At 44.2% G+C, this 26,711-nt stretch overlaps 1 protein-coding gene across 3 annotated transcripts in view; it reads left to right on the top strand.

The window, feature by feature from the left end:
* The window catches only part of LOC147705976 (protein-glutamine gamma-glutamyltransferase 6-like), a 362,985-nt gene that overhangs the window by 77,179 nt on the left and 259,095 nt on the right, over positions 1–26,711 (top strand). Inside the window, exon 1 of one of the 3 annotated variants that reach the window (XR_015297612.1) lies at positions 12,635–12,810. The exons of the other annotated variants lie outside the window; for them this stretch is intronic. The gene's annotated coding sequence lies outside the window, so the exon portion shown is untranslated. Of the gene's footprint in view, positions 1–12,634; positions 12,811–26,711 lie in introns of those variants that run through there. 3 annotated transcript variants of the gene reach the window in all.

Raw genomic sequence — 26,711 nt, 5'->3', positions numbered from 1 at the left:
ACTCATTGTGTACAAGCAAGAGAGAATTCCAAGGTCCAAAAAACTCTGGTTCATGCAAATCCCTATATATTCTAAAGGCCAGCGCAGAGCTAGCTCTTTCAGTGAACTTACGGTAAAGCTTTGAAACACCTTAATGCTTAATCTCTGCATGGCTGAGTATAACGAGCTTTAAAAAGAAGAGCTAAAAACCTGCCGTTTTAGTCAAGATTAGTCCTTGATGACCCAGCGTGTTTTCAGTCCCTGCTATGAGCTCCAGGACGCTTCTGCCAAAGCAGTGGTGCATTTTTATACATGCACTTGAACACAGAGTGATTTCAAGGGCTTGCCTCCAGTTCTGAAGTCTCAGGGACATCAAAGACTTCCAACTCCCAATGCTATAGCACCTGGAGTCTGCCATCTGTGAGTCTTGCCCTGGCAAATTATTCAAACCCAACCCTGGACCCTTGGAAGGGGATATAAACTGCTGCTCCAGGAAAAAATCCACACAATGACGCTGTTGTGCTGTTTGGAACCTTCACATCTTCATCGACGATGACGCATCGCTGCTGCTTTGAGGATTGAGAACATTGCATCGCCGACTGTGTGGCTTGAGTTTGACCATAAGCATCCCATTGCTCATGTGCATAGGTGTTGCCATGCAATCTTATGAGGATGAACAATATATTCCCCAGGACTTACATTTGCTTCCATTTCCAACGTATCTTCGACATTGCATACCAGGGAGCCGATGCATCGCCTTCATCCTGTTGTTCGATGACGCATCATCTCTTTGCTTCTTGCATCTCAGCTTCGTTGATGACGCAACTAAGGTACTTTGCAGCAGACCAAGGCTGATCCCTGTATCCGACTCGCACTCCATCGCAGTCATCCTGAACTTTAGGGATTTAATCTGCTCTAGCTCGACCAGATAGCCCCGGTTGGTGCTTTATTCTAAAAAATTTTATTCTTTAGAAATTCATAACTCAGGTTCTACATATTGGATTTGTCATTTTGGTCCGGTTTTGCTCATTGAATTAAGGTCTATTTTTCTAACCAGATGTGCTATGTTTTTTATGGTGTTTTCACCCTTTTTTTCTGTTTGAAGTGTTGCACAAATACTTTACACATTGCCTCTTAAGTTAAGACTGACTGCTCTGTGCCAAGATACCAGGGGGTGAGCACAGGTTAATTTAAAGTGTGTTTGCGACTTACCCTGACCAGGATTGTGGTTCCTGCTTTGACAGGGTGCATACCTCTGCCAACCAGAAACCCAATTTCTAACAATAACCATGAGGGCTATGCACTGCCTGTTATTCTCAGTGACTTCATATCCCGTGCCGTCAGCGCTCTCCCACAATTCCCTCGTGCAACCCATGCTTAGAAATCCTCTTTAACGTTAATGAAGTTAACAGTTTTCGTTTTATATATTGGGTTGAGACAAACTAATGGTGGATACTTATTGCTTTAATTGAAGCACTTTAATGCAGTAAATGTTGGCATCTAGTGTCTCTACCTTGCCCATGGACTGAAAACTGCCCGATCTTCTCAAAAACACAATTATTTTTTCTTGTTTATGTAAGGGACAACACCAATATCTCTAACTTGCACAAATGTGAGACCTATTGCATTGCAAATGCTTTTTCTTCCTTCAGCCTTGCACTGCGGCAGAGAACACCACATGCTTATTGAGCACAAGTTTTGCCACAGGTCCCGGAGGTGGCCCGGCCCAACATCTCCCAAGCTGTGTCAGACGGGAGAGATACAGCAACGTTTTCCATCCCTTGGAGCTTGACACTCACTGGGTAGAGTAATTTCCACAATGGTGGCTGTAGGACGCCACACCTTGTTGAAGACTTCTGGATTTTCGGGGGATGTCCAAACCTCTCTCATGGACAAGCCCTTTGACGGCACCTGTGTATTAGGAGACAAGGCAGACATGACACTGGAGCACTTTAAAGAATCCCGGACTACGTCCCAGTTGTTGGGCTCTCAGTGATCACTCACCCCAGTCTTGCGTCTGTGGTTACGGAAGGGGATTTCAGCCGTGTCAGCAATACTCCAGAATTGCACACAACCTGCAGTGGTGGGCAACAGTCCACTATTCAGTCAGAAGCAGACCCCTCTTCCTTTCCCAACTAGATCACACAGTAGTGACATATGCGTCACTCCTGGGACGGGGCGGCCATCTGGGAGAGGTGGAGATTAGTGGACACTGGTCTCCAGCAGAATCCGTACTTCACATCAACTTGTTGGAGTTCCGAGCGATTCGCTTGGCATTGAAAGCCATTCTTTCTTCAATCAAGGGAAAGCTGGTTCAAGTGTTCACTGACAATAACACCGCCATGTGGCACGGCAACAAACAGGGCGTGTGGGGTTTTGGATGTTTTGTCAAAAAGTAATGCGTCTCTGGACGTGTCTGGAACAGCAGGGCATATCCCTGGTGGTTCTACACCTGGCAGGTTCTCTGAACAGTGGGCCGGACAAACTCAGCCATCGATGCCTAGCGGATCACGAATGGCATCTTCATCCGGAGATCTCTTCCAGCAGTGGGTTGGTCCTTGGTTAGATCTGTTCGGCTCTGCAGAGAATGTGCAATGTCAGCAGTTTTGCGTGCTGGAGTTGACATGGCAGCTCTTGCTCGGAGGGCGCTTTTTGGCTCAAGTCGAGCTCAGGCCTCCTGTACGCCTTTCCGTCAATACCACTCCTGCCCAGTGTGCTCAAGAAGACCAGGAGCGATGGGGTGCAAGTCATTCTTGAGGCTCCGGACTAGGCACGGAGAGTTTGGTATTCTGAGCATCTCCAACTGAGCAGTGGGCCTCCGATCAGGCTGCCCCTTCTAAAGGATCTTCTGTCACAGCAGCAAGGGAGGGTCCTCCATCCGAAACTGTCAACTCTACACCTTCTTGTGTGTATATTGAGCGGTGGCAGTTAATAGCATTAGACCTTGCTTCCAAAGTCTGTAATATTATTTTGGCAGCCAGGCGTCCCTCTACCAAGACTATGTATGCCTGCTGGTGGCATAAATAAAATATTGTACCAAAATACCTTCTTTCTGCTTCCCTCTCTCAAGTCCTTCTCTTTATTTTCACCCTTGCCCACCAGTATTCTGCTCTTGCCACTCTCAAACGGAACCTTTCTACCCTGTCTGTCTTTTTGAGGCTGCCAGACCAACCTTCTTTATTAAAATCCTCTATGGTAAATAGATTTCTTAAAGGGCTTGTACATATGTTTCCACCTGCCACTTTGATCATACCTTGGTGGGTCCTTAGTTTGGTTCTTACCTTCCTCATGTGTGCTCCATTCCAACCTCTGCATAACTGCCCCCTCGAGCTGCTTACCATTAAAACAGCCTTTTTAGGGGCAATAACTTCTTCCAGGAGGATGGGCGAATTGCAGGCTCTGCCATGCAAGCCTCCTTACCTGACCATTGTCCCTGACAAGTTGGTGTTTTGTACTAGGGCCCCTTTCTTACCGAAAGTGGTAGCACCATTCCTCGTGGGGCAGTCTGTCACCTTACCCACTCCTCTAAAGAAGAGTAGTGACTCCCCCGTCTGGACCAAAAAAGACTGTTGTCGTTCTACTTTGATTGCACTAAAGAGTTCCGGGTGGAAGACCAACTCTTCATGGGGTACGTTGGATGAAAGAAAGGCTGTGCAATGCAGAGGAGAACTATATCGCATCCTCTGCATCTCTATTTTTATGCGCTCTGGACAATAAGCTACCTCCGGAATTCTTAAGGGCTCATTCCACCAGAGCTAAGGCTGCTACCACGGCTTTGCAATGTGGCGCACAAGTCCTTAACATATGTCAAGCAGCAACGTGGGCATCCCTGCACATGTTACCAAACACTACTGCTTGGACAGTCAAGCACAAAGAGACTGCCTTTTTGGTCGCACTTTCCTGCAGGACTTCCTTGTCTAACCTTGACCACAGTCTCTCCTCTGTGCATGGGTATCTATTCAAAGGTAAGGAATCTGTGGCTAGATGTCGCTATCAGATGGACAAGTTGCTTACCTTCGGTAACGCCTTATCTGCTAGAAACATGATCTAGCCGCAGATTCCTTATTGACCCACCCATTCTTCGGGCATTGCGGACAGGTGTTTAGAGTCAGGGCTGACCTTCTTTCAGGTCCCTAATTGTTCAGAAACACACCCGTGGCAGTGCGCTTCATGGTTTTGAGCTTCTGGCATTGAAAGATGTGAAAAGTAACTGACATCAGCATGCAGAGATGGTGCCTATATAGGTGACATGGACATCACATAGCGGAGATGACGCCAATAACGTCACATGGAGCCGAGCTACGCCACCTACTGGTGTGCAAGGGTATCGTTCGAAGAAAAATCTTCCGGATCCAGTGTGACGCCTGGGAAATTCAAAGGTTCAGAATCTACGTCTAGATCATGTCTGTACCAGATAAGGCGTTACCGACTGTAAGTAACTTATCCATCAGCAACATTCCCAAATTCTAAACGTATCGCATGATGCTCCGTGCCACACTGTTGCTACACAATCTCTTATATGTCCCGTTTATTGTTCCTCTTCATGGATTATTTAATCTTTTGTGGGGCCCGGTTGATGGTGTTCAGAAGGGGAGAGTGCGATCGGGTCCCTGCCATTGCCACATGGTCGGACTGGGCCAAAAAATAGGCGTTAGCACCAGTATAAAAGTGGCACCCTTTAGCAAACCAGATGGCGAACCAGGTAGCTAAAAAGAAGTGGCTCACATTTGCAAATTAGGGCAGTTTTGAGCTTTTAAAGACATGCTGAATGTGTATTTTTCAAGGTACTGGCTACTGCATGCATTTGTGTTCACTACAGGCAATGTTTATTGTAATCTCATAGAAATCAACAGTCGAAACCCACTCACCTGGCCATCACACAGTCCCAGAAACTGCTAAAAAAACATCTAATACACTAATCAGTTGCACTGCCTGATTGCCCTGTAGGCCAGTCCGACCCTGCCTTACCATGCCATAGTTTCTAGTCTTTACATCTCTTTCGAACTCCTTCATCTTGCTTTCTTGTGCTGATTTCTTATATTTCCATTTTTTTAAATCTACACAAAACATCCCAAAACTTGCACGTGACCTGTACTACCACACAAACACACACTAGTATAATTTGTGTCTCTGTTTCATCTATCTCACAGGCACATCCCTGGATGCTCCTACAAACCCTTGTTTCTAATTTCTCCCCATTAACATCCCTTTCTCTCACCTCACATTATCATTTTGCTTTCTCTAATTTTTCACAAGATACTACCATAGATACTATTCTGTGGCAACACACTTTCTTACCACCCCTAGTCAAAAACCTTCAGATGTATGGTGGCCTTTATCGTCATCATCATCATCACCTAAAGGAGTCATGACCACATATGTTGCCAGCAGTATTTCAGCAGTGCTAAGTTACCAGGTTCATGGCACTGCATTATGCAGGGAAAGCCTGCACCATTTCCCCTTCAGCTGAAATGGTCCCCAGGCTCATCCTTCTAACCTACCTGAGGTACTTGGGCATTCATGAGTGTTTGTAGGCTAAATGGCGCTCTTGATTTTCTGGGAATTAATGCCTTGAGAATGAGATCCTGTCTGAGTGTATGTACTTTAATGTTCAATGCCTGGATCATGGGTCTTTTTCTAGTATCTTAGTTTGCAGCATTTAGTAGTAGTCTGAGGTGGCAGTTAGGTGGCTTGATAGTCATGTGTAAATCATCCAAATAAGCAAAGATCACACTGGAATGGATTTTGTAGAGCCCCGAAGTGCATTCAAGCACACTGGACAGGTGTGATGGAGCGCAGTATCAACTACAAGGAAGGCATGACTGCCTCAGCCATTTATACTTCTGAGACTGATAAAATAAGTCCCACTGACCTCGGTAAAATGGCAGGGGCCTTTGTGAATCAGGCCCTAAGAGTTCATCCAGGGGTGATTTGCTCAGAGCCTGGTGCTTCTCAAAGTTCTTCAGATATTTCCTGCTTTCCATATAAGCCCTGCAGTCACCCCACCACAGCCAGATGCACCTACTGGACTGGTTCTCTGCCTCGCTCCTTAGAATTAAATGTGCCACATGTAAATACAGCATAAATAAGAAGTCAACTGTGGAACTGAGGTGATCTGCTATCTTTAGGATATAAACAGAAGCCACAGCAAGACAATTATACTTACAGCATTGCCATAACATCTTAAATGTTGAGTTAAAAAAAAACTGATGTTACAGCAAAAACATTTAATTATTCCCTTTGCCAGAATGTCAAAATCACATATGCTGTGGCCAAGCTTTATGGATGACAATTTAGCTAGTGGTGAATAACTGTTACTTGTGAAATCAAGAAGTAACATCATTGAGTTGTCTATGTGGTTACATCAAACCTCAAAACTTAAAAATGATCATACTGACACATGCCCTGCTCCATTGTGTCTTATGTTTTGCCCACTACCTCCCAAAACACAGGGTCATAGATCATAGTGATAATCATCCTTCCCGACATATGTAGGCTAAATCCCTCTTTCCATCTAATGAGAAATATACGTGGCATTCTGCAATTCTCTTCTACTTCACTGTGACCTTCCATCACTCCCTCTTTTCCTTAAAAAAAGCTCCGGGAGAGAGCAGGTAGGGGTGGTGCCTTGGTATCACCTGCTGCTGTAGTGTTGACCTTCATCTATCAACCCACTATAAAGGCGAAAGGACAGAGAGGTTCTGATAATCACAATCCACTGTTTCCTTTGGGTTTCTACAAACCCAGGGGAGTGGAGGATCCACATGCATGTTTCCTCTTTTTCTATCAGATCTCTGTAGATGCTGGCGATGTGGTGGAAGAGGCTGCCTCTCTGCACTGAGGTCATATAATTGAAAACATGATATGTATCCCACTACTGCATCTCACTACCTAAATGTCACTTCAGTGAAAATAATGGAGTTTAATCCCTGGAACAGTATAATGCGTTTCCACGGAGGCCATACACCACGTATAAAGTCATAGATGTGTCTCTGTTGTTTACCACTGCACAGATCAGCAGCATAGAGGAAGAGGAGTTATGTGTAGTCATGTACAACATGTCTCTGACTACAACCATTTGTTCAGTTCTCTTTAGAAGTACTTGAAGTCTTTCCAACCACCCAATACCTTCTTGCAGTCCTTCACCAGCACCGTCAAAAGTAAATAAAAAGAAGAAAAGTGCTGGAAATCTACTACCCCTCCCTGCTCCCCTTATGAGAATCATCCCGTCCTCTGACAATTCTCAAATTGAAAAGACATTGCTTTCTACTACTCTCCCCATCCACCCCCAAGCAACTCTTAAATTACTGTCTAATAAGGTAATTGAACCAATAGAGTCCCCTGATTGGGTTGCACCAGTTGTGGTGGCACAATGTGCTAATGGGAAGATTGGATTAGGTGTGGACCTAAGGGATTGGAGTAGAAATGTTTTCGTTGACTAGTTTCCTTAAACAAATTATTGTCCTTGAAAAAAACATTGAATGATTCACAATTGGATCTTAATTCTGCCTACCACCTGGTTCCACTACACCTCTCGAGTAAGAGACTTACTGCATTTAGAAGATATTTTGGGTGTTTCCAATTTGTCAGGGTACCTTTTAGACCTGCAGTGGCTATGTTTCAAAGGTTAATGTATGGGGTGGAGAATGTCATCTTTTTTCAAGATGACTCACTAGTGATGGGGACAAACCAAGGACACCAATGACGATCATGATCAGAAACTTGGAGCACGTTTTGAGTATTTTGAATGAAAAGGTTATTATTGCTCAATATGGGAAATGCCAGTTTTCAAAGAAGGAGGTAACATACTTGGGCCATGTGGTAAGCAGATAAGGAATAAAACCCAAAACAGTTTTGTTGATGCTATAGTAAGGGCTCCTTCCCGAAGAGTAAGGATGCTGTAAGGAAATTTTTAGGTCTACAGAAACGTTACACGAACTTTATGGAGAAATCTTTTGAGTAAAACATGCTACATTGGTCAATTTCTAAAACATAAGAACAAGTTTGAGTGGACTAGTTAGTGTCAGAATGCATTTGAGGAAGTAAAGATGAATATTTGCCAAGCTCCTCTTTTATGTGCATTTGACCTCAAACTTAGAAGCATAGTTACCACAGATGGAAGTGGAAAAGGCATAGGAACAGTTCTTACACAAATGGACAACAGATCTGGGCAACAGAATGTTATGACCTTTGCCTCACGCTCTCTAACACCAACTGAATAGAAAAATGCTGAGAAGGAGCATGAAGCACTTGCCTGTGTTTGGGGTTGGGATGTATTTAGGCAATACCTTTGGGGTTTACTTGCTACATTGAGAAGTGATCATAAGCCCTTGACAAAAATCCTCACTAGAATTGTACAATTCTTCTCCCCATTTAGTGCGTTTGTCTATAAAATTGCTGGACTATAACTATGAGGTGCAATATTTACTGGGGTGAATACAGAGATGCCAAATTTTTTTTAGCAGGATGCTAATACATTTGAAACAAGCACCTATGGATAAATGTGAGAAACTGTGTGTGGCTGAGGTGAATGGTGAGTATATTTCTACTAAGGAGTGGTCAGAAGCTCAAGAGGAGGATTCCTTATTAAAAGAGTTGATAAGCCGGATTAGTCAAGGATGGCCTAAGAAAAGTGCTCTTGGGAAGTCAGGAATGAGTTTTCTGAGGTGGAAAGTAAAGTTATGAGAAATTGTAGAGTTGGTTGACCAGACGGGACGTTTTTGGATATTTGTCATGAAGGTCATTTGGGTATTGCTAAAACTAAAGGTAGGATGAAATTGTTGAATTGGTTGCCAGTTATGGATTTAGCAATTGAAAGGAAAGTTAGAGAATGTGTTAGTTGTAATGATTCACAAGACACAAGTAGCCCTGAGGCCACCTTTATGCCCCATAAGTAGTTAAAATATGCCTTGGGAAAGAATTGGCATGGATATTACAGAACCTATGCTTGAGTAAGGAGATTGGAAATATTGCATAGTGCTGTTTGACCATTTTTAGTTCGAGCCTAGCATTGCAGCGCATGCGCTGCTCGCTGTGCGAGGCATGCAGTATTCAGTATATTGTGGAGGCTTCATGGATGCTCTGCCCACTCTCTGCCCATCTTTTTCATTGGCATAGGTCCTAAATTCTGCCTTCCGATTGGTTTTAGGCTTGTTAGTCCTTCCTCATGACAGTCATGTCCTCATTTGTATCCTTTCATGGCTACTGGCCCCTTACTCTGAACACTATTTTCTTCCCTGTCTCCCCTCTGCCCCCTCCCGCAGTCTGTGACTTCTCACCCCCCTGGCCCCATCCTCCCGTTCATGCCTTCTTGCCCGCCCGCACTGCTGTTTCCAATGCAATAGGTCTCACATAAATGCTATTGCATTGCAAATGCTTTTTTTTAAGGGCGCTGCAGTCAGAAGCCAACCTCTTAATACATTGCTAATAAAATTAGCTTTAAGTAAAATGGTGCTTTTTAAAACAGCGCCGTTAAAACATATTTTCCTAACATCCTAAAATAACAAAAAAACGCACACAGAAAAAACCCAACGGTTTTGATACTAAAAGCAGGGTTCTGCACACAATAATACAAACAAGTGGTTTTTGCTTTTGAAAGCCAATCCCCCACCTCCACCCCCCAAAAGGCAGCCCCTTCTCGCTAAAAATAGACATGAAACTCACCGTCCGTGGGCACCGCACCGTCACCCACGGACCACGCACGCAACCTGGGATTCATCCTGAACTCCTCGCTCACGATGACCAAAAAAGTCAACACCATCTCATCCTCCTGCTTCAACACTCTGCGCATGCTCCGAAAGATCTTCCGGTGGATCCCCACAGAAACCAGAAAGACGGTCACGCAGGCCCTCGTCACCAGCCGACTGGACTACGGGAATGCCCTTTACACAGGAACTGAATGAGTATCACACTTGCACACTCTGTTTTATCTACATATTAAATTCCAGCATGCTCTAGGGTGCACTCTCCGTGCTGGAGTGCGTCCAAATCAAATATCAACAGCGTGTCCCATCTGGGTGACGTCCCCTAGTGACAGCTCCTTCGCCCCAAAGGGGTATCACAATTTATAATGAGTTCCAATTGATAACAACGTTGTATAGTTCACATTCGTTTATTTTTTATTTTTTTCAAGAATTACTTCATTCTCTTGAATGTATCTCAATTTCAAATCCAAACGAGTTATGTTCAATAACATCCTTATAACATATCCATCATCCAATGCATTTCGGCTGCTAATGAGCCTTCATCAGGGATATATGTCTACAATCAAAAGAGTATAATACATAAGGTGACAGAAACTACTCATCCAAAATGTATAAAATGACCGAAAAGGAAAACGAAGTGGTGAATAGGCCAACGCCCCCAGAAATAGGTTACAAGATAGCCAAAACCTAAATAACTTTACTTTTTGTTATTTAGGTTTTGGCTATCTTGTACAGGAAGTGTAAAAATTGGTCAACATGTTTCTCGCTATGGTACATTGACACGCGATTCATCAGGACCTATATGGTGGAGTCTACAAACAATTAAGCCTATGTCAGTATCATATGCTCATTACCGGTTATGGGAATGTTGTACCTCTGTTGCACTGTTCCTTGCCTAAAGGTCAAGATTTATATGCAACATCAATGCCCGGTGGGTCGTACATCAGGGATGAGGCCTCTGTGTATAAGGCTCAAGTCTCCTGTGTCCGTGGCTTGTGTCCTACCCCTCTATGCCGGGATCGATCCCGGCGGAGAGGGGTAAGGAACATGTTGACCGATTTTTACACTTCCTAGCCTAGTCTAGAGCCAGGAAACATTAATTTCCAGCGAACCCAGACTAGCTTCCACTTTTAATTGAAGCAAGGGACCGCCCAAATAAAGTTGTTTCTGGTACCCTTTGCTTCATTTTAATTCACTGTTTTGTCTACAACCCCCTGGCCCCACACCCGCACTTCACCCATAGGCAGTTGAATTAAAAGATCTCCACCAAAGAGCCCCTCTTTGAGGTGTGCCCGTCGGGGATTACACCGCCTACCCGACGAGGAGCACTGCCTATGATGAGGCATGACACCTGCAAAGGTGTGTGAGGCAACTATATCCAACATAATGGATACCCAGTGGTAGGCCTGCACACGTCAACCACCACGTTCCCACTTCCTTGTGACCAGCACACTAACACTAACACTAACCCTTACTAGGAACAGCCTTGTCCATCTTTTTTGATACAACCTGTGTTTATTCACTTGTTCTTACTCCAGAATCTGCTGCATTACATGCCCTAATACTATGACATATATCGTTTTGATTCCTGTTTTTTCAGGATAATGAGTACCATTTCAGGAGTAGCATGGTATGCACAGCACTTATGATACATGGTGATTCATATATGTTCTGCTATAACCAAACTGTTGCGTTTCGTGCCCTGATGTTGTGATGTATGGCATTTTGATTCTTGCATAGCCAAGGTATTGAGTATTGACTGAGGATTTGTCTAGTGTGCACAGTATTTATAAATAAGGTCACTTTGGTCTATTGGTTATGTGCAATATACTATATATTTTTATATAGTCCTGTGTGGAGTCTCTTTTGAGGTGTGTTCAATGTGTTACTAGTGCGAGTGTATTGCGCAAATGCTTTACACATTGCCTCTGATGATAAGCCTACCTACTCTGCCCCAAGCTACCAGAGGGCGAGCACAGGTTTTCTTTGGTGTGTAACTTACTTGCCCTCGCTAGAGTGGTGGGTTCTGCCTGGCCTAGGTGTCTACCCTATCCAACCTGAGACCCATATTTTAACAGGGATAGAGTCCCATAATCGGAAAAAATATATTCCCCTTTTCGAACATACTTAAAACAACAAGGTTGAGTTGGACAGTGTTCTGGGCGTGTGCCCAAGGTCCTGTATGAATTGGTACTTTTTGACTCAAACCCCTCTGAAGGATCGTCGGTGAGCAGTGCGGATAGTTTGGTTTGAACCCAGGGTGATGGAACAATAGGGTGAACACTGTGGTGCTTGGGGGTAGGAAAAATACAGTGTTTTATAAAATGAAAATAGGGATTATTTAATAAACCGATGGGAGGTCGTTTTTTCGTGCAAGAAAATAAGAGATGATCATAAATTCATTCAGTTTTGAATCTTTGAACTGTTTTAATTTTCTTTATTACTGTTAGATTTCATATATTTTTATCTGTAGAACATGTCATACCAATACAATTACATTGGAGGCATTTATACAGGCTACATACATAAGATATCTGATGGACATGCTTCTTTGGAAATGTATGTGACACTACGTCTATGTTATACGGCTTTATAGTCCTAGAAATAATTGCATGCACAAGGCATTGAAAAATAATAAAAATATATTTAAGACTAGAAACTCGAATTAGGAAGCATATGAAATACATTCATAAGTATAAAGTATATGGCATTGGAAATGATGGGTCATTGTATTGTGCGGCAGAGGGGCCGCATGGTGGACTTCGGATGCACCTTTTGAATGTCTTTATACATAGTGAGAGCCTCCAAGATTACACACCCCTAGAGCATATTTGCAGAAATGAGTCACGGCAAGCAATGCGTGTCTCTGAAGTGTCCTCCCTCCTTTACACGTTTACTCACAGGGATGTTTGAGGTCACACTTTAAGACTCCTCCCCTGCCACACACACTCCCGCCTCTTTTTAACCACATGCAGAGTGTGAGCTATGAAATGCCAGGGTTCATTTGAATTCTGCTCTGTGGCATGAAAAGGCGCGGCCGGTGTTTTGACTCTCACTGAAACACTTGGAGTCACTCGGTGAATTTCATCAGAGACGCTTCCCTGGAGACAGACAGACACAATGACGGGTGAGTAAAAGACATCCCGGAAGCATTTATCACCGAAGGGCCTCTGAGCCAATGGGGCCTTCGATTCACAACCATAACCAGGACCCCCGTCCCTCCAATGCTAAGATTTAACCTGATCCTCTCTTGCCTGTGTGTCATGGGGCTGTTTTTGACCGGTGTAAAAAGCACATTTAAAGCCGATTACTGCTAAAATAATAACCGGTTCTTTCAGAGTGGTGTGCTGTCAAAATGTATTGCTGTGCTGCCAGACTGACTCAAGGGTGCTCTCCAAAGGGAGTCTTTATATTGCACGAAGTATGGTGAGAAAGGTGTTTTCACTACTGGAAAAAGCACAATGATAGAAGCAGTTGGCACCCATGTAGACTATGGCAGGAGTAATTTCAGTAGATGGGTTCTAAAGTTTTTACAGTGGACTGGATTACAGAGATGTTTAAGGCAGTTATTGTCTCGTACTCTATTTTATTTATTTTATTTTCAAAGTTTTATATAGCGCTAACAAGATCCTTACAGATATCAGAGCGCTTTACATAAATATGAAATGAGGACAAAAAAAAGAAAACTTAACAAGGCAATTAGTGCAAATAGCGAGCAGTGCAAGGTAACAAAATGTGATTGGGTGGTCGATTCAGACAATGTAATACAAGGGAGAGATAAACAGTCAACAGTATTTCCAAAGTTTATGTTCAAGTGAATTTAGCCAAGAGGATCGATTTGACTTCCTTTTTGAAGGATGCAGTGGATGAGATAAGTCTTGTTTCTGGAGGGAGGGCATTCCAGATCCTGGGAGCCATCCTGAGAAGGAATGTTTGTATGTTTTTTTCTTATGGAATCTTTGTGGTTTCAAAGGGAGAGTTTCTGCGCTTCTTGTGGCTCTTGAGCCTCCTGAAATTGTCAATTTCTGAGCAATGTAACTGGGCGAATTGTGGTGTAAGGCCTTATGAGTAATGCACGCGATTTTCAGGTGTATTCTGGCTTCGTAAGGTAGCCAATTCAGAGATTTTAAGTCAGGAGAGATGTGTGAGCGTTTTTTTGATCCAGTGATGAGCCTCGCTGCAGCATTGATCGAGGCTCTTAATGGTGCGGTTGTTGATAGGGGGAGGCCGCAGAGGGCAGCACTTCCATAAACAATCCAAGGGAAAACTAGCGCTTGGACTGCAGTCCAAAAGTCGTTGGCAGGGAGGAAGGGTTTCAGCTTCCTCAAGGTATTGATTTGGAAATTAGCTCCCTTCGTTGCATTGCTGATCTGGTGTTGCATATTGAGATTGGAGTCGAGGGTTATACCTAAAGATTTTGCTAAGTCTACAATGATAGGTTGGACGTTGAATGCAGTGAGGTGTTTAAGCCAAACCTGAGTGATGAGGATTTTGGAAGGGGATGCTATTAGGAGGAATTCTGTTTTTAGAGCATTAAGTTTGAGATGGTTCTCTGCTAGCCATATCTGTGTGTCCTTAAGTGTTGAGTTGAGAAGTTTGATGTTTTCAGGGGATTGTAGTTTGAGGTAGAGTTGGGTATTGTCCGCATACATGTGAAATTGCACATTAGAGGCATGAAGCAGTGCGGTGAGTGGCTCCATGACTAGATTGAACAGGGTTGGGGATAAGCAGGATCCTTGCGGGAGACCTAGTGTTACTGGAACGGGTGTGGACATAGTGTTGTTAATTTTGAATTTCTGAGTCCGGTTATGAAGGAAGGAGGTGAACCATTTGAGTACTGTCCCTGAAAGACCCATTCTGATAATCAACAGTTCGCGTAAGTTCTCGTGTTTGACCGTGTCGAAAGCTGATGAAAGGTCGAGTAGGATGAGGAGGCAGGTACCGTTATGGTCAAGAATTTGAAGCGCGTCATCAATTATGTGTGTCATGGCTGATTCTGTGCTGTGGCCTGCACGGAAGCTGGATTGGTGTCGATTGATGAGGTCAAAATGTTCGATGTGTTTTGTCAAATGGAGGTGAACACATTTTTCTAACACTTTGGCTAAGGTAGGGATATTGGAGATAGGGCGATAGTTATAAAATTCAGTAGGGTCAGCTGTGGGTTTCTTTAGTATGGGCGATACTTGACCCACTTTGAGGGAGTCCGGGATGCATCCTTGTTGAAAAGAACTATTAATGATTTTGGTCCAGAGCGGCAGAAGCCATGGGATAAAGTCCTGTACAGCGTTTGCAGGTAGAGGGTGCGAGAGGTGATTGGAGGGCTTTAGGGTACTAAGGATCTTGCCTATAGATTCTTCCGTGTAAGTATGAAAGGATGACCAAGTAGCATTGTTTTTTAGTTTGCTGGGTGTTTAGTTGAGGGGGCTGGAGTATAGGCTTAGATCAATGAGGAGATCATTATTGATGTTATCTGTTTTTAGATTGAAGAAGGTAGAGAATTCTTCACAGGACGGTAGAGTGCTGGTTGTGTTATGTAGTCGTTGTGGTTTGTCCTTGGATTGAGTTTTGATTAGCTAAAATAGTTTTTTTGGTTGGGTTTTTGCTTGGTCTTGTTGATAGCTAAAGAAGTCAGCTTTCGATCGTTTGATTTTTCTAAAGTAAGCGTTTCTTTTTTTCTTTAGTGTTTTGAGGTGCATAGCTGACGGGGTAGATCTCCAATTATGTTCAGCTAGTCTCATAGCTCGTCTATCATCGCTAAGCAGACCATCGTACCATGGTTTAGAGTTTTTGGAGGAGACTCTCTTTAACTGAAGGGGGGCAACATCATTGACTATCGTGGTCATTGACTTTAGGTAGTGATCGGTGAGAGCCTGAACATCGTTGTTGCCGGTGGGGGGTAGGAGAAGGTTGTAGCTGGGTGAGGGTGACGAGTTGGGATTGAGTTTCTTCAGGTCTCTTTTCCAGGCCTTGGGTTTGGTGGATTGGGCTGAGCAAAGTTTCACATATTCATTGATGAAGAATGTGATAATGTGGTGGTCAGACCAGTCACAGGGTTGGATTGAGTCTAGTTGGGTGGCGTCACCTTTGGAAATGATGATGTCCAGGATAGAGCCTTTGCCGTGAGTGGGGCTGTTGCAGATTTGGGTGAGGTCCAGGGTGTTGAGGAAGTTTTTGAGAGTGTTGACCACCGAGTCGTTGTGATCATTCCAATGAAAGTTGAAATCACCAAGGAATATTTGTGTATTTTGTTGACCCGAGTTTGTTGTGATCATGTCCATGAGGTGTTCAGTCAAGGTGAGGTTGTCTCCTGGTGGGTGGTAAATAATATGTTGAGAGCATACTGGATTGCCCTCACTGTTGACGTCGAGGCAGATGTGTTCACAAGAGGAGAATATAGGGGAGACGGCTCTAGTTACTGAGAGGTTTCTCCGGTGAATACATGCTATTCCACCACCTGTCTTGCCGGTCAATCAATCAATCAATCAATCACTTCATTTCTAAAGTTTTCCACTCTCCTCCGGTGCAGATGGCAGCAGGGCACCAGAGTCTTTTCAAAATACTGCTCTTGAAGTGGTTACCACTCAGTTTGGGCTGGACTCGGCCATCAGGAGCAGGGAAAAGAAGCAAACAAGTCTCACCAGCTCGCCATCTTGGCCACGTCCCCCAGCCTTCTATTTTTGAAAAGTGGAACATGGTTCCATGCGTTAGGGCCCTGTTCTCCTTACAGCACTGATTGATCGTATCCTTGTTAGATATTAACAAAAAACAGAGACAAATAGTTGAGTATGATAAAAGTATTATGAAGTCTTTGTAATGGCAACACCTTTTCACTTGTATACAAGTAGGAAGAGAAAGTAAAAAAAAACATTGGCACAGCCAATAGGTTTTGCAGTTTGGAACTTATAAGTGTGTAGCCATGCAGCACATTCTCCTGAGGTCTGTGCTGCACAAAAACGACTACTGCCTTTCATAAGAAAAAATACACAGGATAAATGAATTTAGAATTATGTCGTGTTAGCTACAGAAATTGCACTGCAAAATTGGCCTAAATAGGTAAACTAAAATACCCAGCAATAAAACATAGAATCTTAAAGCTATAGTGCAAACTTCAGGGTTTACTGGCTATGCACTCAAACAACTGTTAATAAATGAGGCAAACAAAACACCACTCACAACAGTGATCCTCCACCATCTCAAAACTGGCAATCTTTAAAGGAGTTAGTCGATACTTTAGAAACTCATCTATCAAGAAATTGTAGAGGGAAAGTTGACACACTTTTTCTTGCCGGCAGGCAACTATAGTTGACACCCTTGATACCAGTTTCAGCAGAGAGGGCCACGTATGTAATAAAAATAGACTGGACTAATCCTGTAAGCAAATTTAGTGCACAGTTCTGCGAAATACATTGTTGGCGGGTAAGACTTCAATATCCAGTCTCTCTGCCAAGCGTGTAAAGGCTATGACAGTAATTTTATGGTTGACAAACACTCCCAAATAGTCGGCTTGTCATTGTACATCAGTCCTCTGCCTAATTGACATAAGATTTTTTTTAAAAGCTACTCAGCAATTAAGCCCCAATTTGCTTAAAAAAAACAGCCTTTTTTCATTAAACCTGTCAGCTAAACATAAAGAAAGAATAAAAACAAGCATTTGCAATGCAATAGGTCTCGCCTTTTTGAGAGTTAAAATATTGACATTGTAAATAATAATGTTTTTTACTTATTTCTTTGTTTGTAGTTGAGTGATTGTTAGGCATGTTTAATTTGTATAGATTACTTACTAGATAAAATGTGAAAGAATGAGTTGAGTGTAATTGAATTTGTTGCTGGCCTGGGGGCTGTGAAGGATGTAAAGGTGTCTGTGAGCGACTCACCCTGCACCCTGTGAGAAATCCCTGACATACCTCTGTAGGGTACCAAAAAAATCATTTGAAAATGACTTTTTTTTTCTATACAAACGTTTTTATCTAATGTATTAAAGCACAGATTCCTAAGCTTATTTTTGTGGTAATTAATGGCCAGCAGTTAGGGCGTTTGCAAGCGTTCTCAACATTGACAGATAAGGGCAGTGTGGAACAAGGGGATATGCTAATTTGCCCAGGATCACACAGATAAGCCACCTGACGAAACTAGAATTAGAACCTGGTCACTTGTTTTTACAACCGATAATATATTCACTGGGCTATATGAAGTGTTCCATTCAACAGATTCCTCTTTCGATCACTGTTATCTAACCAAGGGCCATATCAACATTGAGTGGCGATAATTATCACCCAGCGCGCCTAGCGCTAATTTCCTTAACGCCGGTTATCGCTGAATTAAATTGCCGAGTGCGTTATCATCAATGCATAACTTAAGGGCGATATATAATCCAGCGATAGTGGCAGAAAAGCCACTTATCGCCACATAAACGGAGATAAGCGAGCAGCGTTAACTGTTCAGCTCACTGATATGGTAGTGTGGATGTAAACATACAATCCACCTCCCATAGGGAATACTGCTAAGGCCAGATTTCAGCCGACGTTAAATTATGCTATAATGAGAGTTTAGCGCGATTCCCATTATTGCAATGCGGGTCTGTGGCTTCCTTGTAAAGATGGAGAAGTTGATTATGAGAGGTATTCACAAGTATTTAGTTGAGGAACGCCTACTTTGCATCTCATTAGAGATGTGATGCGAGGCGTATTCAGAATGGCGGCTGTCACACGGAAACACGCGTTAGCCTGTGTTTGATGATAGGGCGATGTTTAATTCGGTGCTTTTCTGCCAAAAAAGGCGATAAAGCGTCGAAATCGGGCATGATAATATGCCCCCAAGTTCTTGCCACTTTGCAGATTACTGCGCCTGTGCAGATCTCCTAATCGAAAAGCGCTTCACTTACCTTCTATCCCTGTAACTTTCAATTAGAATGTATCTGTGTCCTGCATCAGTGCATGAGCTCTGAACTGAAAACAACAAGGTGATGGTGAGGCATGGATTCTACAGGGTAAGGGGGTGCTCCTTATCCTTTAGCTAACAGAGATTTGTTTAATCACTCGTGCAGCCAAGCCATTACTTCAAGGGAAACAATATGCATCGGCAAGAGGGTGGAAAAGTAGAGCTTTAATCTCTGTTAATTAAAGTCTTGGTCGCTGGGGAAATGAGGCAGATAAGGTTCCATTCAATGATTGCTGCTCACCGAGGAAGCCATTGAATTTGACCTCTGATAGGAAGCATTCTTCTGTGCAGCAGTTGATTGAGGGTGCAGGTCGGTCCTCCGCGAGGCTTGTAGTTCTGGTGCACAGTTGATCACGTCTCGGGCTAGTGGTCTGTCAGAAAGGCAAGGCTAACATCAGCCTTATAATCCGTGCATCTTGCTTGTAGTACTGGGCTAAAAGGAAACCCCACAGATCGGCGACAGAATGTCTATAGAAGACTGACACTTTTGTGACTATGACGGCCAAGTTCCATTTAGGCCAAGGACAACAGTCTCTTGGAACATAGATTATTGGGAGTGCAACCTCAAGTTATGTACGTGCTATCTGTAGTAGATGGGTATGCAAATGTTTTCACCACCTGCGGCCTGGACCAGGCCGTGTTGGTAAAAAAAGGACCTCTAATTAAATTAAGGGAAGCAATAGAGCAAGTATGCCTGAGCAAACACAGGAAGTTATAACTGCTAATCACAAAAGCGGGCAAGGCAGGCACACTGGTCTCTGCCACCAGCTCTTCAGCTTAATGGCGAGAGCATTGTAAATTAGCAGCACAGTCCTCCATCTCCACCCACTTGGCTCCGCTGTGGGGCAGGCGCAAGCTGGAGCCTGGTGGATGATTGGAGGGGGAGGGAGAGCAGAGAGAGTGGGGTGGAGGAGCAGGGGGGAAAGAGGCAACAAGGAAAGCAAAACCAGCGCAGTGCTCAAGAAAGGGAGCAGCGCTGATAGAAAGAACTCAAACCTGCGGAAAGAGAGGGTTGTGCTGCGAGGAGTAGGGCAGGCAAAGACAGCAGTGTCCCTGCTCTGATGCAGGCTCCAGCACAAACCACCCTCTCGAGCAGCTGCTCTGCTGTGAGGCAGGTCAGGCAGGAGCCTGCTGACTGATTGGGAGGGGGAGACAGAGCAGGGAAAGTGGGACAGAGGAGCCGGTAAAATACACAACAATGAAAGAGAAACCAGCGTAGCGCTCATGAAACGGGTGCAGCGCTCATAAAGTATTTCACAATTATTAAAAAACAAGAAGGGTGGGGGCAGGAGGGATGTGCACGGAACAGAACAGGTGCCCTCGAACCATCTCTGGTGCTGAGCAGGAAACAAATTGTGTGTGTTAGCTGGGAAGCAAAAAGTGTGCCTGCAATCTCAGGTAGGAGAAAGTAATTTAAGAAAATAGCGCTCACAGACTGTAAATGAAACATACTGAGTAACAACACAAGTAAAAGGGCCAGTCCTCATGGGAGGTTAAAAAAGCTGAAAAGTTTGTACTACGCAGGGACTACTAAACCAATTCACAATTAAAAGCAACCATTTAAAATTGACAGTAACAGGAGGAGGTACTACTAAACCTATTCACCATCAAAAGCAACCATTTAGAATAGACAGTAACAGGAGCCAATTGAAAAGATGGGGGGAGCATTCAGCATGTCTCAAAGAGACAGCGCTAGCGCTGCCTATGCGAGACCTAAAAAAAATCATTTACAATGCAATAGGTCTCGCAATTTCGAGTTTTTGAGCTATTGCCATTGTAAATGGCAATGCCTTTTATAAAAAAATTAAAAGGCATTTTAATTTACAATACCACTAGTTCAAACGTTGTTTTGTGGGCCCATTGGCCTGCAAACGTGTGCGTCTTAAGTAGCATGTTCGATGTTCTAAAACTTTTGACTACTGTGCCCCCGAGTGAATCATTACTGAAACCCAAGGATCCTGACTTAGGGTCCGATTACGAGTTTGGCGGTCTTATGGACCGCCAAACCCGTGGTGGCGGTGCAGCTACTGTGCACAGGCGGTCCTACCGCTGTATTACGTGTTGGGCAGTCGGACTGCCATAGGGCTGCTGCTATCTCCAGGGATCTGCGATCCCTGACAGTCTTGCAGAGGTCTGAGGCTCGCAATATGCTGGTGGTGCCGCTGTGGCACCACAAAGAAAATTACAAGTTTCCTCACTGCCACAGTTTTCATGGCAGCGGGCCCCATGAAAAGTGTACTGGTGAGGAACCTTTTGCCTCGGGGGCAGGGGAACCATGCAGGGGGGCAAATGTTGTGCCCTCTGTATGCATGTACCCCCAGTTCCTGGCAGCATGAATGCAGGAACATGCTGTGTCTCTCCCATTGGGGTGCCTAAGGCTGAGACATGAGCCTTTGAAAGGCGCAGTCGCAGGACCACCGAACCTGTATTCCAATCGGAATACGGAGGGCGGCCAGACTACAGGTTTGGCGTCTTGGAGCAGGGCGTGGTGTGGTGGCCCACTCCAAGACCGCCAATCTCATAATCATGCCCTCAGTCATTATATTTAGTTTAATTCACAATCAAATTTGGAAGTTTTCAAATTTCTACTTTGCTTCTTTATTTGTGTATGCTTTATTCATTTAAATGTATTATTTTTAATATTATTTAATTTTGTAAAACATTTGCCGCCCCCCTGAAGAGGCCTTGCAGACTGGACCCTAGGGCACATGGACCATAAGTTAAGAACCACTGTGCTATTCAATCAATCAATCAATCAATCACATTTATAGAGCGCACTACTTACCCGTAGGGTCTCAAGGCGCTTGGGAGGGGGGGGGGGGTGCCGTTACTGCTCGAACAGCCAGGTCTTCAGCTTCTTCCTGAAGGAGAGGTGGTCTTGGGTCAGGCGTAGGTCGGGAGGGAGGGAGTTCCAGGTCTTGGCGGCCAGGTAGGAGAAGGACCTTCCTCCTGTAGTCGCTCTTCGGATGCGGGGCACGGCGGCGAGGGCGTGGCTGGCTGAATGCCTTAACAGCCAGTTAGCTGTATTGTTGTGTTGAACTGGCTGTATGTTCAGGGTTCTATCATAAATGTCCTTTTGTAACGTGGTGTCTGGTTCCTGTTAATAGGTAGTGCGGTTGTTAGTACAATGACACCCAACCACAAGGCCTGTCTGTAAAGCCAGATTCACCTGAGAGTTTCTTGGTAATGTATGAAAGAGGTTTAGTGAAAACCAGTGGTACTCATTTTTTGACCTTAGAAGGGTAAAAGGCTAAGTCAGTCCTTCAGTACTTTAATGCAGGGCCATGCTGTTGTAAGCCAGGCCATACTGAGACACCACTGGAATAGAGGGTGGGATGACCCACTATGAAGGGGAGAGGGGCGTCCCAGGTTTTAACATCGTGGATTAAACATATTCACAGAAAAATAGTGAAGGGAGCAGTAAAATAATATAAAATGGGGGACTTTGCTAATGTTTCTTTGGCAAAAAATAAAACATGCACCCTTTGTGTTTAGCCGGTGAAAAAGCAGGCTGTAAATTTGGTGTTTACACATTTCAACAGACTGACTCTGCCTTGTCCTCACAACAAGCCTTGAAGCACCTGATGTTTTGGTAAAGAGTGACCTGGCCGACCCGGGGATGTTTCAGCTTCATGTGAACTCTTTCACATCAGGCTATCAGACAACCAGTGAAGGCAGGATGTGAAAGTTACATTTAAGGTCCCACAGACGTGGGTTTGGAAAACCCAACTTGCCCTATCCAGCGCTATGATCACTGTGTATTTAGCAGCTAGAGGCTGTACACTGTGTTCTGTATGCAGGCTGCAACGGCGTATCTGTGCTGCATTATGTGGGGTTTGTCCTTCAGTTAAGTCAAAAGCTTTAATTTCACTTTGGTAAATCTCTTCTCCCATCAGTTGTTGATAAATTTCTTCTCCAATCTGGTCTGTCCTCGGAGATTGGGTCTATTTTTATTTCTGACCATGCACCTGTCCTTTCTGTTTTGGACCTCTCCTTAAGTTCCCCAAAATTTAGCCGCTGGAAGTTAAATACTTTTCTATTATCAGATACCCTTTTTATCCCTGTAGCCACTGCTTTTAATAATTAATTTTTTACACTTAATAACCCATCGGATACCTCTACTTTTAATAATTGGGATGCCTTTAAGACCTCTTTTCGAGCCTTCACTATTTCATATGTTGCGAAAAAAAAAGAAACTTACTCGAAATAAATATTCAGCATTACTACAACAACTCAAATTATTGGAGCATACTTATTTTACTTCTAAATCTCCCTCTGCTCTCCATGAATTGATTAAGGCAAAATATGAACTTAATAAATTGGCTACAGTTGAAGTTGGTAATGTCCTTCTTAAAATTAAATCTAAATATCATGGGGGCCAAAATAAGGCTGGTAGGATGCTGGCCAATTACTTAAAAATTAAATCTGAGCTCAAAAATATTGGACCCATATTAAATTAATCTACTAACAGCCTTGCATCGTCGGATGAGGATATTGCCAATGTCTTTCATGAATATTATCAGACATTGTATTCTGATGATACAAACCCTTCTACTCAAAATTTAAATACCTTCTTTTCTGCAGTGGCGGCTGGTGACATTTGAAAGTGGTAGGGCGTAAACGTTTTGTCTGAGTGCCCAAAGGCGAGTGAGTGTAGCGAGCGAGTCCAGCCACCATATGGTGGGGCTCAGGGAAATTCGGGGGGGGGGAAAAAGAGCAGGCAAATGGTGCATTTAAGCAAATTTAAGGAAGCAAGAGAGTTGATAAAACAATTGTGAAAGTGTAGTTATGAAATAAAGACATTTCATATGATAATGGTGTAGGCAGCTTAAAAAGCATGCACCTTTAATTCCAGCCATATGCACATCATGTTTTTCCACTTAAACAAGCCTGTTTTACTTTCAAGATGCCCTCGCGTTCCCTTGTGTGCAAGGAATGGGTGCTTCTTTCTCACTCATAGAATATAGATGGCATCAGTCTAGTAGAGAGTGGTGGGTGAGAGGAGAGAGAATGTAGATCCAGGAAAGGGGAGCTGGGTGGACAGAGACCTCGAAATATAGAGGGATGTGAGTGAAAGGAGAGAGTGTGCAGAGAAAGGAATGGGGAGCTGGGTGGACAGAGAGAAAGGTAGAGTGAGTGTTGGGTGAGAGTAGAGAGGAGAGGGTAGAGAAAGGAAAGGGGAAGTTGAGGCAGAGACTAGAGATCGAAAGGTAGAGGGAGTGGTGAGTGAGAGAAAAGGAGAAGGTTGTCGAGAAAAGGAGTAAAAGGGAGAGAAATAAGGAGGAAAGTGGTAGAATAACTGAAGGCAGGGGAAGGAGTTGGTGACAAACATAGAAGGGAAAGAGGATGAAAGGAGGAAACTTGGTGGGAAAGAGGAATGGAGAGAAGTGGAGTGAGTGTCAGAGGGAGGACAAAAAGGAAAGGCGCAGTGGTGAGTGAGGCAGTGAGGAGAGAGACAGAAGGAGTTGTGGGTGTGGGGAGAGAGAGGGGGGAGAGAAAGGAAAAGGGTTGTGGTGGGTGAGAGAACAAAGAAAGGCAGATGTGTTGGGTGAGAGGCAGAGAGGTGAAGAAGGAAAGGGGCAGTGGTGGTTGAGAGACAGGAATGAAGGTAGAGGTTTTGGGACGAAATGTAGAGAGGGAGTGGAAGGAAGGACGGGCGAAAAAGAGGAGGGAAAGGAAGGTAGTGGTGAGTGAGTTTTGTGAGAACATCTCTTCGCGGAACCAACGTGTCCCTTCCTTCGGACGTAATCCGTGTGGTAAGAATATTCTGCTCTGGTTTTCATCTCGTCCCATGAGGAGTGACAAGACTCTTGTTCAGAAAAGAACCCCAAAGCTGCCCCCGGGCCACCCCCTTCTCAGCTGCTCGGCACCTTCACAACAGCCTTGTTGGAGTCTTGTTTTCGAGTCTCATTCATTTTTGTGCTTGGAGAATAAAACCTGGGGTGTGGATGAGTGGGGTAGGGTGTACTGTGTGGAGAACGTGAAATCATTGAAAATCTGAATCAGTGGTGTCACTTTTGGCAGCCGACTGATCTATTTTCATGACGAACACACTCTTAAACCCCCCACACAAAAACACTGATCCTTCCTTTGTGATCGGGATCAGATTGTGTGAAAACCTCTCTCTTGTGAAACGCCCCCACAGTCTCTTGGGGACAGACCTAGTGAACAAGGAAATCATTTAAAGAGGCAGACTCACAGATTTCTGATGTGACGAGCGACTTTGCCACTTTGATCTGCACTGAACCCGCACACAGTCTCCTTCGTGCAGTGCTTCAAGGCGCTAAGAAGAGGTCCTGTCCTGGGCGTGCTGCTCATTGTTACAAGGCAAACAGCGGCCCAAGGTGTTTAATAAATTAGCTCAAAAACTCAATCCACACCAAATGACACGCTTGCTTGGGGATACTCTAAGCCAGCTCAGTGGGTTAACAGCGGGCTCATCTACTGATTTGTCGTGTTTTGCAGGCTGTTTCAGGATCGCTTATTTTTTTTTTATTCCTCTCCTAAAATAACTCTCATTTAGCGTCAGTTGCTGCAGTTTTATAAAACAGCGTGTTTCATCACAAAGACGCATATTTATTGCGGTTTCACCCTGGAGATGTGATTATCTGTTGCTGTCATTAACAATCACAAGTGCACGTCACACAAAAGACCACAATACTCAAGGGATACATGAATCCGAAATTCAAATTGTGTTAACCCGGAACGGAAGACTAAAGAAACTGAGGCAAAGCAGGGTCGCAGCTCATGCCCCGGCCTCCCCCACGCGGGCTCGCATTTTCAGTGCAACAGGTGCCTGAAGTTTGAGCACCGGGGGAGAAACCAGGCCTGAAGTCAGCTTAATTTGGTGTGCTGCTAATACAGTAAACCTCCCAGCCCAGCTATCCTATTCCCTGCGCTCTGTATTACTTCGACATAAATATACATATTTAGAATTTCACAGAGGCCTACATAGAATAAAGTACACTTACAGTCTGTTCTCAATCTCCGGAGACAACTCCCGCCGTCCTGGCATTCAAGTCCCAGCACGTCATCAGGATCAGGAAGGCGGTGGAGCAGGCAGCCTCCCTCCCCTCCACCGCTGCGTTCTTGATAGGTGCGGCCGGCTGCCCCCACCTACGTCATTTTCTCTGTATGCTGCTGCTGCAGCATACAGGGAGAGTGAGTGGGTGGTGTTATCGAGGGCAGGGGGGAGTGGCATGGGGGAGTGGCTTTCCCACTGTTGGTAATACTGTCTGTTTGGTCGGCCTCAGGCCGCCCAAACAGTCAGTATTAACAACAGTGAGCAAACCACTCCCCCAAGCCACTCCCCCCTGCCCTCGAGTAACACACCGCCCACTTGACTTTAAACCAGGAAATTCCTTTCTCGCCGTGCGAGAAGGCAGAAACAAATGGTAGTTAATAACTACCATTTGTTTCTGCCTTCTCGCACGGCGAGAAAGCAGGGGGGCGGCGCCCATTTGCCCCCATGGAGGAGCCGCCACTGCTTTTCTGGCCTCCCCACTCCTCCTTACTTACCTGATGAATTTAATTTATTAGAAAGGGATATCACTCTCCAAGAGATAACTGATGCTATTAAATCTTTGAAAAGATCAAAAGCACCAGGGCCGGATGGCCTTTCTGTTGAATTTTATTCAGCTTTTGCCTCTACTCTCACTCCCAAACTCTTGGCCCTCTTTAATTCCATCATTGCTGAATCTAAAGCCTCTTGTTCCTTTATGGAAGCATTGATTGTTCTTATCCTATTATTTTAAACATAATTATAAATTGGCCAAGAAAAATTATAATTCTCTTTGTCAAACTGCCCGTGCGGAATATGTAAATAGCACTATTCTATCAGCTCAAAACAATGCAAAAGTACTGTTTAAAGTAGTTGGCGAACTATCGGGAGCATCCTACCCACCAAAGCCCATAGCACTTGATAAAGCACACTGTGAAGCAGTGGGACATTTCTTTATAGAAAACATTGACAAAATTTACACCGAACTTGAAACAATAACCACTAAAGCTGAGCAGCAAAACCATAATATATCCCAGGGCTTAGCTGGTAAAAATTCTGAGGAGACTCTTCCATCTATATCTATACTACTA

Source organism: Lissotriton vulgaris, chromosome 7, assembly GCF_964263255.1.
Source record: "Lissotriton vulgaris chromosome 7, aLisVul1.2, whole genome shotgun sequence".
Lineage (NCBI taxonomy): Eukaryota > Metazoa > Chordata > Amphibia > Caudata > Salamandridae > Lissotriton > Lissotriton vulgaris.
Note: the sequence above shows the minus strand (reverse complement) of the source record. Positions and strands in the feature narration are given on the sequence as shown.